Raw genomic sequence first — 9,358 nt, 5'->3', positions numbered from 1 at the left:
GGCTCAACCTTGTCTGTTCAGAGGTTGTAATAATTTAAATTTAACAAAACAAATACAGTTCAATGTTTAAAGCTCTGTCCAACTCAGTTCTTCCTTTTTCTTTTCCCAAATAAAAATTTGAAACTATTCACTTTATTCTTTTGTTGTTTTAATAAAAAAGATCAATGTTGAACAGTTTTTGGAAATGGCCGGGCTCAGCTAGGTTTGGATTAAAAAAAGAGGGGCTTTGAGGAAAAATAGGTTGGGAACTACTTTTTACTTTTTTTTCTTTAATGCTGTAATATGAATAATACAGTGTAGTCCGTTTTTGATTTAATTTTGAGTGTGCAGTCATATTTTGGCTTCCAGCTTTAAATGTGTTTGATGGACAAGAAATTCAAATTGTGTTTCTGTTTTTGTTGTTTTAAAGAGTTCCTGGTTTGTTTGACTCGTGTGAGTTGTTGGCAACAAGCAGAAATATGAGCTGGCGTTCCACTGAGAAAAACTTGAGCAAAACTCTCCTCTGGCTTTGTTATTAAGGTCAGTTTGAACAGTAAATAAGGAAAAATGAGTTCATGTTAACTGAACTGAAGTTATCCTGCAGCACAGATCAAGCATTTAATTATGTAATGAAATTACTCCATTTTTGTCAAATAAATGTGAATTGCTCTCCAAGGTGTGTTTGCTTTGAATAAAGCAATATGTCTATTTTTGACTTAAAATGCCACACAAATAATAAATAAAATCTTCTAATCAGCAGCAGCACCATGGAAACAATCTCTCTCTTGTTTTAGCTCCCCGGTCTTCTTCTTGATGCCGTTCTTATTATCATTTCATTTTCAGCATTTTAATCCCTGCATGTTCTATCAAAAGTCCATATAGTGCTGAGCAGGCATTAAGATTAAGTCTTGATTAAAAATTAGAATTAATTAATTCTTTTGAAGTGACACATCCCCTGATTGGCTGTTGTAGTCAAAGCTGTTCAGCTCATCTTCATCGAACCAGTTCTGCTGTGACTCGGTTCTGTGAGGCCAAACAACATTTACGTTCTTTGAACATGAACTTTACCTATTTTTGTGCAAACTTGCAAAGGCATAATCCTAAAGTGTTTAATATTATCAAGAAAAAAAAGGGTTTACAATTTCCTTTTTAAGTTTGGACAGTGGAGGAGGCATGAGTTTGTTTCTGCAAAGGATTAGGAAAACAAAGTTTTGGCGTAATATTTTGAAAGAGGAAAACCTTTAATATATCAAATGAAAGCTGTGCAAAATTTCTGTCCTTTAAATACTTTTTACTTTTTGCTCATAAGAAGAATGAACCCAAATGCAGAAGATAGGAGGTCAAAGTTGAAGATCTTCCCAAAAAAAATAAATAAATACTCAAGCAGAATTGGATTAAATGAACATACAAACATGCACACTTGAAGCATTTAAAGTTGTAGTTTCAACACTTTAAAGTAGATCCTCTCACAAAGCCTACCCCTTATTATAAGTCCTGTTTTTCATTGTTTTTAGTTAAAAACACAAATAGTACAAGCACAGAAAACTTTGCCCTTACGCTTTATCTTGTTGTTTAGAAAAGCAAAAATTTAAGTGATTTCCTTTTTGTTTTAAATTCACACTTTGCATCGGGTTGCTTTGTTCATCCTGAAAAGAAACGAAAATGTTTAGTGAGCGAACCTACCCGCTCCATGTTTTGAAACAAAGATGGTTGAGATGAACTGGACCCAGTGGCGAGCAGGGCTCCTCGTGGCTGGAAGGCCTCCAGGCTTTCAGGCACCTTTCATGTGTGTCTTTGAATCAAACATTGTATTTTCTCCATTTTGGGGGGGGGGGGGGGGTATGATTGTGAATGTCAGCAGAATGCGGACGCCTCACCAAGGCCACAATTTGCATCATTTTCAGAGTGCTGTATTTTCCGCTGTTGGGAACGCAACAGGAGAAGAAAAGCAATATGGCCACAATTGGACCGATGAAGCATATCACTCGCATTCACTTTGCATTTCGCCACTTCCTTCAAGACTTTTTTTTTTTCTTTCTTTGATTTCTTTTAGGCACTGCGGCACTTCTCGCATGCTAATAATAGACTTGTCCATCAACTGTCCCCACCCTCGGAGTTAATTGGCGCTGTGCAAAGAGAGCCAGTGTTGCTCTGAAGTCGGCCCGTCATTAGATCAGTGGATGCTGACCGTGCCCGGCTCACATGCGTCCCTCTGATCTGCACACAATCCCCGTCTCTTTTTCACTTTCCCACCTGCTCTTGCGGCACGCCACCCCCACCCCCCTCCACCCTGCCCTCTCCCGCAGAGCTGACCCTCCTTTTTTTTGTCGTCCTGCGGCGTCTTCTGAGAAGGTCTTGAGCGGGCCGACCCGCCTCTTTTCATGCCTTCCTCTCAGATGCAGCAGTGATCTCAGTCTGACAAGATACCTCTCAAACGACCCCCCTCCATGGAGAGTTAATGTAGAGTTTTCACTTCCCGGCAATAGCATTCACCAAATCTTTAGATAGATGTAAACTCATATAAAACACCTTTTTTTTAATTTAATGAATGCAGTTGGATGAAAAACTCAGAGCGATTCAAGACTTTCTTGGCTTTGGTGAATCAGCCTGTTCACTTAGTGTTCTCCCCAAATAACATCTTTCTATTTATGTTTGATTTATGTTTTCATTAAATATCTAAAGTTACAGGAGAACAAGGTGTGTTCAACTGGAATCAAACTTCAGTGTTAAATTACATCTAAAAACGTTGAAATACCATGAGAATATGGTACGCAGGTGAAGTAAAATGCCTCCTCTCTGTACCCAAAGAGGCTGCTGCTATGAGGAGGAATGGCTGGAGTTTAATCATGGGTTTAATCATGTTTTTAGGCAAAGATGTACAATAAATGTGCCTGATTTTATTTGTATCTGAACCAACAAATCAGTATATGGTTGTCAGTTTATCAGACTAGAATCTTTTATGTGTAAAACCTTTGCAGGTTGCACATTTTCTGCTTAATTCTAAGTACAAAAAGTACTTTAACATGCTTAAAACCATTTAGTCTTTTAGAAATGTTTGACCATTGATTTGAATATCTGAGTATAATTTAAAAAATGATGATGAGGTTCTGAAAAGGCTGTTAATTAGATTCAATTATTTGGTTATTAATAGGAAACAAAAACAAGCTATTATCAGTTAATATTACTAATATTTAGATTTAGGTTTAAAGGAGAACGACTAGAAGGTTTTTTTTTCTAAAATTCGAGTTTCAAACTTGCAAAGCTTACAAAAAGTGAACCCCGACATGCACACGCAGTTTGTGTTTCAGCTTGTGTGAGGGAATAATTGTGTCCTTTTGTGCGTTTGTGTCCGTATGCACGGAGCGCTGGGTTTAGAACACAAAACGCCACCTCCTACCCTCTGTACCCCTCCATCTCTCTCCTGGCGGCACTCCCAAGATGCCCCTGCCCCCCGGCTTCCTGCCTCCATAATGGCCATCTCTGTGTGCCATCTCGGGAAGCCTGACATCCCCTCCAGAGGCAGAGGGCCCTGGCGTTAATGGAAGCCATTGATGGGCAAAGAAAGCCTTCTTTGTGATGCCGGGGGCAGGCGTGGGCACCTGTTTGCCCAAACACAGCTTCCCCTCCACACACACACACACACACACACACACACACACACTGGGCCTGGCGCTCAGAACTGAGTGCCAACAGCGGAGATCGAAAGACAGGAGCAGCAAAGTGCCCCCTCACTGGGAAAATGACATGGAGGGATGAGTAGAGCTGAAAGAGGGAGGGAGAGAGAGAGGGCTTGTGGAAAATGAGGAACGGGAGGGTGAAAAACGACAAAGAGTGAGTTGGCAAAGACGCGGAAAGCAAAAAAAAAAAGGATAAAGGAATAGGTATAGACCCCGGCAGAAACAAAGACTGAGAAAGAGCATTAGAGATTAACCCAATAAGACTGATTCAGCTGGCACATGGATAGAAAAAAGAGAGAGAGAGAGACGTGAAGGAAATGGGGTAAAAACCTTGGAACAGAGCTCAGATGGCCAGAGAAAGGAAACCTGGAGACAGGGGAAATTGAGCAGCAAAAACAAAGAAACGGAGGTTGAATTGTTGCCGTCATTAAAGCTGGGTGGCCACAAGGGATTAAAAAAAACATAAATGGCAACAGAGTACAGAGAGGTCTCTTTCTGTGACTGCTTGTCTCTTACTGGCTCGCTCTGCTTCTAACACTTGAATTGTTCTCCTATAACAGGGTTGGGAATTGGAGAAATAAAAACAGGGGGCTGCCAACATCCCAAACAGTGGTCATTGATAACTAAACAGATGTGTGGAAGTTATTTTAAGTCTGATCTAACAGTTTTTGTTGTCAGGAAAATGCTTTTGTGTACGAACCCAATGTTTTCCAGGTAATATCATTTTTTATACCGTTCTGATAAAATGTATCTTGTTACGCCTACATTTCGTGTGTGCATCCTTTTTTTCTGATTTTTACGAACAAAAAGGTGTTGATAAAACAACTCTAAGCTTACTTGACTCAAGATCGCCTCCTAACGGTTCGATATTTACACCGTCGACCGCCTCCCCGCCGAGCAGCACACAGCCTCCTGCATTGTTCCAGCTCCTAATTCATCTCAACAGCTCCTGCTGCTAATTTCCATCCACTGGCAGCGTGCCATCGCCGGAAGTGGTATGCACCGCCTGTATCTCTGCGCCACCGTGGGAGAGCGGCAAAGAAAGTAGTGCCGTGTTTGTCCCCGGTATGTCATCTGTTAAACGCGCCTGATTGGCTTTCACGCCATAACCTCCTAATTAATATGCAGAGGCCCCTCACCCCGCCTCTCCCCGCCTCGCTCTAAGACAAAAGCATATTGTATTTGCACCTCCTGTTTTAATTACACTCCAAAAACAGGTTTCCGTGTGCGTGAAAGCTGTATGGTATGGCGTGCGTGTGCACTGTAAAAACATCCCGGGTGCAGTTTGTGCATCGAAGGAATCGTAAAACACTCAAAATGCATCGTCATGTCACCCTGCACGTATGCACCTGCATGTGTTTCCAAAAACAAGAAGGATTGCATGGAGGGGAGGAGCCACGGCTGTCCTGTTCCACACAAGAAAATAAAAAAAAAGTTGTTGCTTTTATGCAAATTGGCATCCGATGCAGTTTTTTTCTTCTTTTTTTTTCCCCCCTCGGGGAGTCACAAAGAGTGTTTGTGATCAGAGAGCTGAGGAGAATGAAAGAGGTTAGAAAGGGTTATGGGGAAAAGACGGGGGCAAAATTCCCATCGCTGTACCCAGAGCCATCATGTTGCATCTTTTCTCTGTTTGTTCTTTTTTTCCCTCTCCCCTGTTTTCATCCTCGTCTTCCTCACATTCATGACCCGGTTATTAATGTGGTTGAGATTAGCGGCTCGTTAATTAACACGAGCCCCCTCCCCATATTTCTTTCTTTTTTCTTTTTTGCTCATACCGTCCTTTTTCTCTTTTGATTGTATCGAATTCTCTGTCTATTATCAGTAGCTTTCTTTTCTGTGTTTTTGCTGATGAGAATGAGGTAATGTTCAGCATAGGGGGGTGGGGGGAGTGAGGGGGGAAAAGGATTGGGTAGGTCCCCTGTCAATTTCATCAGAGACTTTTTCATGTGCAGATAATGACGGCTTATCTGTTGAATGGAATTATCTTAAAAGACTAAAATAGTAATTTTATGCCATATGCAGAGTCAAGATATGGATTTGGCACTTGTGCGACAACTCTAGGCTGTGTTTAAGGCGGCTGAGCTCTTTCCACACAGAAGTTTCAATTACCACCTCTAAACAAGTCCGATATGTCTTTGCTCTTTAAAAGTTTCACCGAAAGATGAAATGGAGTCTGAGTGCAGTTAAATGATCAAATACTGAGCAGCATAATCTGCTGCAAAACTCAGTTTTGTGATCAGTTTGATATTAAGACTTACAGATTTCTGTTAGGTTTAGTAATGATGTTTGACTTGATCCACAAGCTCGTTTAGAGGATGTTCTCCCATTTGTCTGTGTGTGACGAAGAAAAATCATGAGTAACTTAGAGTGACTTGTGGCATTTAGCCAATAACGATTAACATGACGGCTAATTGCTTGGTTGCGGTCATGTGACACGAATGACGCACAAAATTCAGATGGGGGGAGGGGGTGCAGGAAATGATTTGCTCTGTTTCAAAAGGCATCAACATGGATCACACAGAGTATGTCTTAAATGGGCAGGTGCAGATGTGATAGTGCAAAAAAATAATGCGTACATTTAGGATATGATCCACATTGTGTTAATAAAAAAAAGACTTGTCATGATCTGGAGGTTTTACCCGGCGTCGAGGCGATCGACATAAACTGTGGTGCTGCTGACCTCGTATTATACAACGAGCCAGATGATGTCACGTTAAGCACAGGAATAGACCCAGATCCGGACAGAGAATGAAGTTCAACAAAAAAAAAAAATAAAAAAGATTTACAGCAGGTAAAATAAGTATTGAACACGTCACCATTTTTCTCAGTAAATATATTACTAGAGGTGCTAATGACATGAAATTTTCACCAGATGTCGGTAACAACCCAAGTGATCCATACATACAAAGAAATCAAACCATAAATGTCCAGAAATGAAGTTATTTGTTATAATGTGGAATGGCACAGGGAAAAAGTATTGAACACACTTACTGAAATTTATCTAATACTTTGTACAAAAGCCTTTGTTGTCAATGACAGCTTCAAGACGCCTCCTGTATGGAGAAACTAGTGGCATGCATTGCTCAGGTGTGATTTTGGCCCATTCTTCCACACAAACAGTCTTCAAATCTTGAAGGTTTCGTGGACCTCTTCTGTGAACTCTGATCTTTATTTCTTTCCATAGATTTTCTGTTGGATTCAGGTCAGGTGATTGGCTGGGCCATTCCAGCAGCTTTAGTTTCTTTCTCTGAAACCAACTGAGAGTTTCCTTGGCTTTGTGTTTGGGCTCATTGTCTTGCTGAAATGTCCAGCCACGTTTCATCTTCATCATCCTGGTAGATGGAAGCAGATTTTTATCAAGAATGTCTCTGTACATTTTTCCACTCATCCTTCCTTCAATTATTTGAAGTTTGCCAGTACCATATGCTGAAAAACAGCCCCACACCATGATGTTCCCACCTCCAAACTTCACTGTTGGTATGGTGTTTTTGGGCTGATGTGCAGTGCCATTTGACCTCCAAACATGATGTGTATTCTGGCATCCAAACAGTTCAATGTTGGTCTCATCTGACCAGACTATATTCTCCCAGTATTACACAGGCTTGTTTAAATGTTGTGCAGCAAACTTTAAAGGAGCTTCAACATGCTGTTTCTTCAGCAGTGGAGTCTTGCATGGTGAGCGTGCATACAGGCCATGGTGGTTCAGTGCATTACTTATTGTTTTCTTTGAAACAAACGTACCTGCTAATTCCAGGTCTTTCTGAAGCTCTCCACAAGTGGTCCTTGGCTCTTGGACAACTCTTCTGATAATTCTTTTCACTCCTCTGTCAGAAATCTTGTGAGGAGCACCTGGTCGTGGTCGGTTTATGGTGAAATAATGTTCTTTCCACTTCTGAATTATGGCCCCAACAGTGCTCACTGGAACCTTCAGAAGTTTAGACATTCTTCTGTAACCGATGCCATCATTATGCTTTGCAACAATAAGGTTGTGAAGGTCTTGAGAGAGCTCTTTACTTTTACCCATCATCAGATGGTTCTTGTGTGATACCTGGCCATCATTTGGGACTGAACCAGCTGATATTAACTTGCACTGACAAGGGGCAGGCTTGTTTTCTAATTACTGAGAGAGTTCAGCTGGTGTCTTGGCTTTCCATGCCTTTTACACCTCCCTTTCTTCATGTGTTCAAAACTTTTTCCCTGTGCCATTCCACTTTATTACAAGTAACTTCATTTCTGGACATTTATGGTTTGATTTCTTTGTATGTATGGATCACTTGGGTTGTTACCAACATCTGGTGAAAATTTCATGTCATTAGCACCTCTAGTAATATATTTACTGAGAAAAATGGTGACGTGTTCAATACTTGTTTTACCCGCTGTATATAATAAACAAACAAAAACGCTGACAGGGCAGCTAAAATAAAAACTAAAACACAGAAGGACACCAAGGGTAACCAGAAAGGAGGGAAAATCCATCCAATGATCCAGCGGAGAATGAACAGAAGAGAAGAGTATTTAAGCAAACAGGGGAAGGGAGAAAATGAACAACAGCTGAGGGGAACTAATTTACCACTGACAGATGAGAGATAATTGAACAGGTGACCAGCAGGAAACACTAAGGAGAAATGATGAGTAATGTCACAGGGAAGACACAAGAGGGTGAACACAGAACAACAAAGCACACCTCTTCACAGATGAAAGCTTTTAAAAGCCTCAAAGCTACACATATTTTGTTTCAAATTGAGTCAAACATTTAGGATCCAAAGAAGCTTTAAATGTCAGTCGATTTGTTTCTGCCTGGGTGAGAGTTGTGCTATGTAACTAGTCCATGATAACACTGCTATTGCTAACACTGACAACAAGCTAACGCATTATTTCTATGTGCTTGGATCTACTTTTAAATATTATATTTAGCTCCAGAAAGCCCAAATTCGAGTAACCATCCAATAAAATATCTTAAAATATTATTTAAACAACACGATCCTTACATGTTAGGAAGTGGTTGCTGCAAACCCTTGCATTGTCCGTTCTGTTTTTAGCTGTGGATTGTTGATCCACTTTTGTCGTCTTTTTCCTGTAAGTTTTATTAAAATCAACTCCCTTGTGACAGACTACTTTCCAAACAGGAAACAAACTTTTGTCTTTCTCCCGATTAGAGCGGTTTCAACAACCGAAGGTACACGAGACAGAATTTAGGCTTCTGACTCTGAATCAACGGGGCTGCATTTACTCCCTGCCCCCACTTCTGCATTTCGTGACGTCGATACTGCATCATCTGCAACCCAGCAAGATGACAACTGCACTCGCATGTTTTTGACTCTAAATCAGTTACTCTGTGTTCTTAAATTGCACTGAAGCCATCGGTTTAGGGCAGTGTTTCAGGCGATTGAAAGTGTTAGCGTTAGCTCCACATTAGCATTAGCTCTGCCATTTCACCACACATGAATGCTTAATAGTGAGAGTGTGTCACACTGAACAATACATCATTATCATCATGCAGCAGTAATTGCAGTAATTGCAAAGTGCTAAATGTTTATCAGTAACAGTTTTTCTGGCGATTAATTGCACATAATTTGTCCAACAGGGTAACTGGGTTATTGCAGTAAATTCACTTTTATACTCAAAATAAAACTCCAGAAGCTTACATTTTTACTTATCAGTTTTCATGTCCAAACGTGTTCTGGTTGTCACCCAGACTGTAG

Source organism: Austrofundulus limnaeus, unplaced genomic scaffold (genome assembly GCF_001266775.1).
Source record: "Austrofundulus limnaeus strain Quisiro unplaced genomic scaffold, Austrofundulus_limnaeus-1.0 Scaffold427, whole genome shotgun sequence".
In the NCBI taxonomy this organism is placed as follows: domain Eukaryota; kingdom Metazoa; phylum Chordata; class Actinopteri; order Cyprinodontiformes; family Rivulidae; genus Austrofundulus; species Austrofundulus limnaeus.
The sequence above is the reverse complement of the archived record's forward strand: the minus strand, read 5'-3'. Positions refer to the sequence as shown.